The sequence below is a fragment of the Myotis lucifugus genome, unplaced genomic scaffold, assembly GCF_000147115.1.
Source record: "Myotis lucifugus unplaced genomic scaffold, Myoluc2.0 scaffold_12, whole genome shotgun sequence".
NCBI classification, from domain to species: Eukaryota; Metazoa; Chordata; class Mammalia; order Chiroptera; family Vespertilionidae; genus Myotis; species Myotis lucifugus.
This window is the reverse complement of record NW_005871060.1, coordinates 5,442,004-5,452,785: the sequence shown is the minus strand read 5'-3', so window position 1 is coordinate 5,452,785 and position 10,782 is coordinate 5,442,004.

Below are 10,782 nucleotides of genomic sequence, written 5' to 3'. Positions count from 1 at the left end.
ACTTTCTAGTCATCAAAGCTCATTTGGGCCCAACTGACTTCACTGTTATCACAGAACACTGATGTCTGAAGGCCAGGAATGGTTTTCCGTGAAGCAAGGATGGCGGGAAATTACAGATAAACTGGCTAGAGATCATGGATAGCATTGTATTGTTCATGGAGAAACTGCATAGCCACAGTTTATATTGTGCATAAACCCCTTGATTTGGCACAAATAAAATTTTTATTTATGATAATAAACCTTTAAATGAGAAAGACAGTATGTTTTTGTTCTACTTACGTTGAAGCATACTAACATTGTACTCTATTCTACAAGTTGTGGATAGCAAGAATGTTCAAGGGGCTCAGCCTATTTTTTAAGCTGTCATTAGGAATGATTAATATTTAAAAGAAATCAATAAAAATTGAATTTGAAAAAAATCAATATTTAAGCAAAAGCATTACAAATCACATGACTAACATTGACACCCTTCATATATTAAAAAGGTTTGTTTTCCTCTGGCATGTGGGCAATGCTACAGCTGTATGAAGCAAGATTTTAAAGTGGTGATATATTAGTATGAGCCATAGGGATAAATCATTGTGAAAATCAACTGCAGTCCTTTAAGAGAAAGAAAAACATTGGAGTAAATGCCAACAAATATTAAATCTCACTGTCAAATATATATTAAATGTAAGTACATATGGATTTGTACATATATCTATCTCTAGTAATCTTTCTTCCACCCCTTCTTGCTCACACAGTAGCTGTGTCAAAAAAGAAGACACGTTTATTTAAAATGGTAAATATAGTTGTGTTTCATTTCAGTTGTGACAGATAAAAAGAATAACAGCATCTCTAAATTCAGAGCCAGCATAAATTACAACCCCAAAGGATTCTCCAAACAAACATACACTCTTTATAACTAGTTATACCTTTGTCTCCAATTCACTGTAGGATTTTCTATCCTGGTGACTTGGACTAGACCATGCATGAATCTCGCAGGCTCTTCTTGTCCCTTCAAGCATTAGTAGTCCCCACAGTGGGTCCCTATCTAGTTCACACTTGGCTTTTCAAGAACAGCCCAATCTCATTCCAAGAGAGATGCTACCCTGGCCATGTCATACTACTAGTATGCTAGCTGCATGTGACCCAAGAAAAACAATGGAAGAGAACATTTGCATAAGTATTCTTGTATTTATAATTCTTTTACTACACTTCCCATTTTAAGATCCCTCCTATCCTTTCACTCAGGTACTTTTCCAACCTCGTGTCATTCCACACTTCCCTGTGTTCTCACTGTTTTAACCAAAGAGGCCTTGACATACAGAGAAATAATTCTCTGTAGCTTGCACAAGAGCTGACCCATTTGCTATCTCTGTGACATGTGGTCCTAGCTCTGAGGTCTACGAAACCAAATTTCTCAAGCATTAGTAATATACAGTGTTACTGTTCCTATACTTAAATACTTCTGACAATTAAATGTTATCTCTACTAACAAGAGCCTAACTCTTGAAAAAATGTGCTAAAATATATACACACTTTAAAGAATATTTAAAAATACTTCACTATGATAGAGATTTTACTATCCTATATAATAAAAGGCTAATATGCAAATCGACCAAACAGCAAAACGACTGGTCGCAATGACGCGCACTGAACACCAGGGGGCAGATGCTCAATGCAGGAGCTGCCCCCTGGTGGACAGTGAGCTCCCACAGGGGGAGCACCGCTCAGCCAGAAGCAGGGCTCACGGCTGACAAGCACAGTGGCAGTGGTGGGGGAGCCTCTCCCACCTCCACAGCAGTGCTAAGGATGTCTGACTGACTGATGGCTCCCTGACCGCAGGAGGGTGCAGGCCGCGCTAAGGGATCGCCCCCACCCCCACCCCTGAGTGCATGACTCTCATGCACCAGGCCTCTAGTAATTGAATAGTTATACAGGAAGAATAAAGAGATTGGAACAAATTATAGTATGAATAAAAAGTTATAAATTGCTTAACATTTTGTTAAGTTGATTTCTAGAAGAGGGTTTTATATTTGCTAGGATTTTGTTTTTGGTTTTTTTCATTCTGAAGCTAGTTAACTTCCTGCCAGATATTATACACAATTGAGTTAAGCCAATCTCTTCTTAGTCAGAAATTAATCTTTGAGCCATTCAAATGGCTCATTCAAATGGACTAGTTTTCTAAGAATTTGTATAATGTATAATGTAAAGTTGGTTGAATGCGTTCCTTTGTCATGAAAATATGATAAATGACTCCTGAAATATTTTTGGATCAACACTGCTTAAAGTCTACTAAAAACCATGTGGACTGAGATTTTTCCCCCTCAAGGAGCAAAATCAGATGAATCAAATCTTTCAGAGAGCAGAGGTTCTTTCCACATCATTTCATACCCAGAATTAAATACAATTTATTTACATTGTCTGTCCATGTTCCATGCACCATCTTACTGCTATGTTAGTTTCACTCATTAATGCATACTTAATTCATGCACATACTGAGGGCCTAAAATGTGTCTTAATAAGAAGACACATACTTGAAGAGATAACTGGAACAATGCCATGAGCAAAATGGCAGAAAAATCAGAAGCTATTTTGGGAGCAGAGGGATAAGGTATTTAATTCATCCTAGAGAGAGATATTAGGGAAGCCTTTTAAAAGGGAGACACCTGATATTCATTTCAAAGGTTGGTGAAGAAGGGGCAGAGGAAGCATTAGCCAAAGTATAGATGTGAGACTCGGCCTACTCTGTGCTAGAGCAGTTTTCTGTTGTTAGGACATCAGTTTCAAGGCAAAGAACTACAGCAGATGAGGCTGGAGTGATAAACCAGGATCAGAGTACGAGGGACTGCTTGACCACCCTAAGGAACTTGGATTATATCCTGCAGATAATGTGAAGTCACCAAAACATTTTAATTAAGGGAGCATCATGGCCAGATTTGCTTGTGTAAAAGAATGAGATGTGAAGCAGAAAAAACTAGATCAGGAGAGATTCAAAAATGTGGTAGTAATTCAAGTATAGATATAGGGAGAGTCAAAACCTGGACAGAAGGAATAGAGTTTAAGTACATGGGGTGGATTAAAGAAACATTTAAGCTCTAAAATTTGCAAGATTTGGTGAGTAATGTTGGGTGACTAGTTTTGCCCCTCAAATAGAGATCAATCCATTGCAGGAGACAGGTTTAGGGAACAGATGTATTTTTCTATCAGCTTGAATTCTGAACAGTAGAAATTATATAGAGAGCATCTCACAACCAAAAGCAGTTAACTATAGGAACTTGGAACAGCAGAAAGTCTGGGCTAGAGATAAAATTGTGGAAATGATCAATGTTATAATAGTAGTTTAAAATACAAAAGTAAATGAGATCCAATCACCTACTTCACTTTGAAAATTAAAATAGAGTTTTGGTACCATAAACACAATCACCAGAGGTTGTTACTTTATCTGACCTTTTAGAAAACTCCTTGAGCCCTGGAAAATATAAGGAACATTTCTCCTTCTTTTTGATAAGAATATTTTGGTGAATGTATTTCAAGTTGCTTATCATGACCTGTTAGTGGACTGTGAAATTAATTTTGTTACATATTGGCATATATTTGAAATAATATGCCAATGTGTATAGAACTTGGCTTTAAGTACAGTTTCCTGTGATTTCAAAAAAGTAGATGAGCTCTATTAAAAATATGGTATAACAAGAAAAAAGCATTAAATGAAGCACTGAGATACGTTTTAAAAAGTGTTGGTGAAACAAGAAGTATCCACAAACCAATTTGAGGAGTAATCAGAGTTACAAGGATACAGGGCTGTCCTCAAAGACTAGGATGGCAACGTTTCAAGACTCCCCCAAACTCTACAAAATCCTCACCTCCAAAATCTCATGGGAGACGTTGCTACAAAAGGTCGAAAAAGTAAATATCTGTTTTCATTTCCTCTTCCTTTGTCAACCTCCCTTTGACCTGTATTTTATACTTTTAATGCAGGTAAATTTTATTTTGTTTTAAATTTAGAACTTTGCAACTCTAGGGACAAATAAACATTGTAAAACTAAGACAAGAAATCATGGTCTTAGACATGGGTTTTCCTCTGACCGTGAAGGAATTGAGAAAAAGCATATTTCTTATTACTAACTTATCAGAGAATTTGATTCAATTTTGGGTAAAAGAATAATCTCAATAAAAGAAGATTTAAAAATACAGAAATTTACTTTCCTCTCTCTTGATCAAGAAGTTCAGAGAGAAACGACCCAGAGCACTCCACAGTGGCAATGACCCAAGCCCCACTGGATGTGACTTTTTTCCTCAAGGTCACCCATTATCCAATATGGTGGCAGGTGCAGGGAAGGGAGAAATAGGGTACATCCCTTTAAGGACACTTCCCAGAAATTCCATATATTACACTTACATCCCATTGACCAGTCCTTAGTCATATGACCACACCCAGCTGGAAAGGAAGATGGAAGATACCATCTTTATTCTAGGCTTTTTTGTGCCATGCGATAAATTCTATATACCCCAAGAGAGTCCAAGAGATTCTAAAATCACAATGATCCAAATAAAAATAGTCCCATGCCCAGGGTGTTCTATCTTTTCAGTTTTCCTGGGATTGAGAGGTTTCTTGGTCCTAAAAGTGGGAAAGTTCTGAGTAAACCAGGGTTAGATATCACCCTACTTTTGACATAGTAAAAGAGATTATATACTTATTTTCATCAATACTTCCAATCCTAAGACCATGTTTGAAATACATTTTTAAAATACAGCCTTCACAGCCTAAAGTTGAGTTATGAAAATGTCCGATAGAAAATCTCCATCTTTATTTTATTTTATTTTTTTTAAATATATTTTATTGGTTTTTCACAGAGAGGAAAGGAGAGGGACAGAGAGTTAGAAATATCGATGAGAGCGAAACATCGATCAGCTGCCTCCCGCACACCCCCCACCGGGGATGTGCCTGCAACCACGGCACATGCCCTTGGCCGGAATCGAACCTGGAACCTTTCAGTCCGCAGGCCGATGCTCTATCCACTGAGCCAAACCGGTTAGGGTGAAAATCTCCATCTTTAAAGGCAGATTTCATTTCTCTAAATAGTCAAAACTCATTTGGAGACAAGCCTGGTAAAGAAGAACAAGCAGGAAAATACCCTGACAATAAACTCAAAACATGTTTCAGGAAATATTTTAAGCAGTTGATAACACTGTTGAAATAACACTTGAGTCCTCTGATGGGACTTCTTGAAAGGAAATAATTACCAAGGAAAATGCCTTGCTAATTTATAGGCACAATCCAACATATCTTTAAAAATCAATGTACCTTAATTAACATTAATTAACAAAAGGCCCCAAATATTAAAAAATTCTATTTAATTCCTCTGAAAAGTAAAATTTTTCTCAAACTTATCTATATTTTGAATGTTTAAAAAGGCATTTCAATTTTTAGCAAAACTGCATTTTTTAATATATTTTATTGATCTTTTACAGAGAGGAAGGGAGAGGGATAGAGAGTTAGAAACATCGATGGGAGAGAAACATCGATCAGCTGCCTCCTGCACACCCCCTACTGGGGATATGCCCGCAACCAAGGCACATGCCCTTGACCAGAATCGAACCTGGGACCCTTCAGTCTGCAGGCCGATGCTCTATCCAGTGAGCCAAACCGGTCAGGGCAAAACTGCATTATTTTTTAATTGTGAATCAAAACCAATATTGTCCAAGAGATCTTTTCCCATTACAACCTCTGGAGTTGTCCTTAGCTGCTTTGGTAACTAATTACCCCAGCCAAAGAGAGCTCTACAGGTGGGGAGGTCATTCTGATGGCTTCTCTAATAACAGCACCTGCACAGCCTGTAGTGTTCTGGGCTTCCCTTCAGCCATGAAGGGAGGGGATGCCTGGGACCCACTCCAACTTAATCTTTACTTGTCAAATCTGGACCATATTTTATTTCACAGAATCAGAAGCAATATCTCAAAACACTTGCTATGGGGGAGGAGCTCCAGATTTGAGCGGAGTAGGGCAATTTAATAGGACATTTCAATCAGGCCTCAGATTTGTACTATTAATGGAGAAAGTAAGTGAAAACAAGTCCCCCCAGAAAAGAAGTAGCTGTGAGTCAGCATTTTAGACTTTCCAGCACTGACAAGTTTGTTGTTTTTATTGACAGGTAGGCAGAGAAAAATCATCCTACTATTGAGAGAGGAAAATGCATTTTATCACTCTTATCATGTGTAAATACAAACTTCTTACAGAATGAAAACATGAGAAACTAATAAGTCACTATTTGGCAAAGGAAGAGGAGGCAACATTTAGGCCTGGAATGATTTGCTCTAAACTAAATTTCACATTGTATTCTGCTTTGCATTAGATGTATTTGATTCTGTTTAGATTGTTCTATTTACCAAAAAAATAAATGAAGATCTCTGACCTGACTTCATAGTTTTTATGATGTGCCCTGATCCACCTCATAAATAGGAGTTTTGTTATTTTTTGTTTGGTTTCTATTGGAGTCAGTGTGATGAATACTAGAAGAATAAAAAGCTCTGGCAACCATTTTCCTTGAGGCATAGGGAAGGTGCTTTCTACTTTTGTCTATCAGCTTGTATCTACCACAACACTAATTGAGATATTATCTCCCACTTTTTACATCTGTTCACATAAGCTATATATAATATAGAATGATTATCATTTATAGTTCATAGTTTGTAAAGTGTTTTCTAAAACAACATCGCAAAACCTTTTAGGTACTATTATTTTGCCTATTTTACAGACAAAGAAAGTGAGGTGTAGAACGTTTAAGGATCTTTCTGGAGATCTCATAGCCAAGAAGTAGCTAAAAATTTACTTCTTCTGAGCCTAAATAAATACTCTTTCTCCAATGTCAAAGATTCTACTTGGAAAATTATCAGAATTTCTTCATGCTGCTCATTAGAAGATAGAAATAAAACCATCTTCATATCCTCCTCTGTTAATGTCAGAAAGATACACTAAATATCAATATTCTTTAGCCAAGAGCTGCAGGAGCCAGAATCAAAAAAATGAACACACACATGCATGCATACTCACAATACACACAAAAACAAAAGGAAGCAGACAGTCGACTCTCATAAAGTACATGTGATGGAATCTATAAATCCTTTCCACACACAAAAAAGCATGTGCCTACATACAAACATTGACAGACAATTTCTGGGAATTTACTGAGCCCCCTTAGATCATCTGTAGACAACTGCAGATAGGATCTCTATTGCACTGGAACATTGTAGTTGCTACCAGTATGCCAAATAGGCACTTTCTAGTTCTTCTTTTACTGGGCTTTTCAGTAGCATTAGACCCTGGTTGCCCTGCCTGCATTCTTGAAACATTTTTCTTCTTTGGCTTGTGTGACATTAAAATTTTCCTGCTCCTTCTCTGGATGTTCCTTCTATTTCCCAGCTCATCTCTTTCTACCTGGCCCTTGGATGTTGGGAGTTTCTGAGGGCTCTTGTCAATCTTTAATTTCTCCCTCAATGACATTATTAATGCCTGAGACTAATTATCAGCATAGATAGATGCCTTCCAAATTTCCAGTAAATATGTTCCCAGCCCAGATCATTTTCATGCATTCCAACTGCTTAATCAATATCCTCTTAGATGTCTCAAAGCCATATCAATTTGTTTCTGTCCAAAAATCAACTACTGTTGTAACTACAACTTAGTTCCTCTTGTGCATTCATTCTACCTCAGTCGCTGGCCTCACATTCCTTCCAGTTTTACAGACAAGAAACCTAGTAGTTATGTGTGAACAACTTTTTACCATGATCCTCAATCTAAGTCTCTGGTCTAGCTCCCAAATTAAATTTGCCTATGGTGCGAGGTTATAATTTTTCCAACAATTATCCAGATTTTTCAGCGCCATTTTATTGAAACAATTTTTCTTTGTCATTAAATTTCTTTAATGCTTTTGTTGAAAATATATTAGCCATACAAGTATATAACTATTTTTTAAATCTCTACTCTAGTCAATTAATATATTTGACTATCCTTATGCCATTACCATGCTGTCTTCATGACTTTATAGTAAGTCCTAAAATTAGACACTATAATTTTCCTTTTCTTTTTGGTTTCCAAGATTATTTTGGCTATTCTAGATCTTTTATTTTCAAGCTTCAAATTTGACTTGCCAACTATTTCAAGAAGACGTGTTGGGATTTTGACTGAAACTGAGTTAAGTCTATAGTTCAAGGTGTGGAAAATTGACATTTTAGCAACCATTAGTCTTTCAATCTGTGAGCATAATATTTCTATATAATGTGTCTTTTTTCCCCAACTTAAAAAAAATCTCTTTTAGTTTTTAATAATTTGGTTATAATATGCCTCAGTATGGTTTTCTTGATATTTATCCTGCTTGAGTTTTGTTTTTAAATGTATGTATTATTTTTTATTATATTTGAAAATTTTCCTCTTTTTCTGGGACTTCACTGCCTGAAGATTTGTTCACATATGTTTGTTCTCAATATTTTTCTTTCTGTTTTCATTAGACACTTTTTTTTATTGCTATATCCTAAAGTTCATTCACTGATGCTCTTTTCCTCTCCTACCCAACTTTATGCAAATTCCATCCAATAAAATCTTATTTTCAGATATTTTAATTTATAGCATTTCCATTTATTTCTTTTTGAGAGTTTCCATTTGTTTTCTTAAATATCCCGTATCTTCACAATTACACCCCTCTTTTATTCTGTAAACTCTAACATTTTTGCAATAATTGTTTTAAGGTCTTGTCTGCTAATTTAAATAACTGGGTTATCTACAGGTTTTATTCTGTTGACTATATTTGCTTTTGATTATGAGTCACACTTTCTTGCTTTTTCACATATTTTGTAGTTTTTAGAACACAATACAGTAAAAACTGAGATGTAATATTTTTATTTTATTTTTATTATTTTCCAAAGGGTATAAGCCACCTTCTCTGTAGCTGAAATCAAGTTTATCTGGGACTGGACTTTAGCTATCATTAGATTGAGTTCACCTATGATTAGCCCAACTTCCAACATCCCAGGTCAAAATTAACTTTATCTGGTCAATGTTTTAGCTGGGATGAATTTGGGCTCTACTTTTAGATACTTTGGGTTCTATTTTGATTCAACTTAAGAAAGTCATAGACTTCAAACCCCAAGAATATGCATAAGTCTTTGATTTCTCTCCATTTTCCAGATCTTTACTCATCGCTACTTTCTTGGCAAAATTTGTGGTAGAGAGATAATTTTCCGGTTAAGCAATTTGTTTTTTGTATTTGTGACTCTTTTAGATTTTAATCTGTTTCCTTGACCCACTTTTTCATTTAAGGCTTGTCTGATTTCTCTTTAGCCCTGCAGGGTCTGTCTGTCTGTATCAGGCTGGGTCTTCTACTCACCCTCCCAAGACCAGGAAATTGCCCCCGGGTATAGAAGCTACCACAGTTTTCTACTCACCTGTGCAAGTCTTGTTTCCTTCTGGAATTCAGTTCATTGGGGCTGCCTTTTTCCACTGCTCCTTGCTAGTCCCATAGAAAAACTTGGTTCTTATCTCTGCCTGTGGGTTTCGTGAAGCTACTGTGACATTAAAGGTCTTTCGCATTTTTCTACATCCTAACTGGTAGTGGAACCTCAAGGTCATGTCTTTCTTTGCTCCCGATTAAATCTCTAGTGCTTAATACAGTGTTAGAAACACATGAAGCTCTCTAAAATATCTGTAGACCTTAAATAAAAATAGAATGAAAATGATTTAAATATGTGGAACAAATAAAATATGATATTCACAATTTATGGGATAAAATAATAAATGATAGCACAGAACTAACATATTTTAAGTGATTTTTTAAAAAAAAAACAAGGGTATTGTCGTCATTGAAAAGTCAAGCAGTGCTTGGTGACAGTATTAGTGACCTGGTACTGTTCCTAGAGCAGAACAAGTAGGTTGTTGGGGGAACTTTCTCGGGGAACTACTTTGGATATGGAGATAAAAATATAGGTCTTGAGAAAAATGGCAATTATTTTTTAAATCCAGCAGCCTAAGAAATGAACATCATGAGGGAGACATCCCCAATGAAGCATTTATCTGCCCAAGGACTCAAAGCTCTGCACTAATTTGACCTTTGCTGACAAAACAAGGTTATAATATCTGGGCTTGTGCTTTGTTTCTTGTCTCGCCTAAGCCCCAGCTCTTCTGTCTATCCCATTTGCTTGGAAATCTGAAAACTTTTAGGGTTGAATCTGAAGTGTGGGAGAGGGCCGACCTTGCAATTGAACATCAAATGTCCCCATGCCGCGTGCAAAGAAAGTCTGTAAAGTCTGGGAATCAGGCCAAGGCTGGCATCTCACTGTGCACATGGGAAAGGAGTTAACCTACTGGTAGCAATGCATGGACTTATACTCCTTATTCCAAAACTCCTCAGGCCTCCAAATTTAGAAAACACATGTGGATTAAAATAATAAAAGAAATTCAGTCTTTCCATTACACATTTTCCCAAATTATTTTATTAAATTGAGAATAAGTCCATTTTTAAATACCCACTAGCAAGAAATGGTATAGAATATGATACTATCAAATAGTGTTCAAGTGCCCATTTCTCTCCCACTTGCAGATTTGCCACATGTCCTGACCCCCCAAAAGGCAAATTATGAGTGACTCTGAGCCAGCAAGAAGTCTAATGGCCCATGTTAGGTCCATTCTCCACTAGTGCCAATGATGGTACTCTAATACTAAAATGCTCATATCAATAGCATTGTGTTGGAGTTGATGTTGTTATGCTGACATTGGCATCATTTTGTTGGCATTAAGCCTGTTGGCCT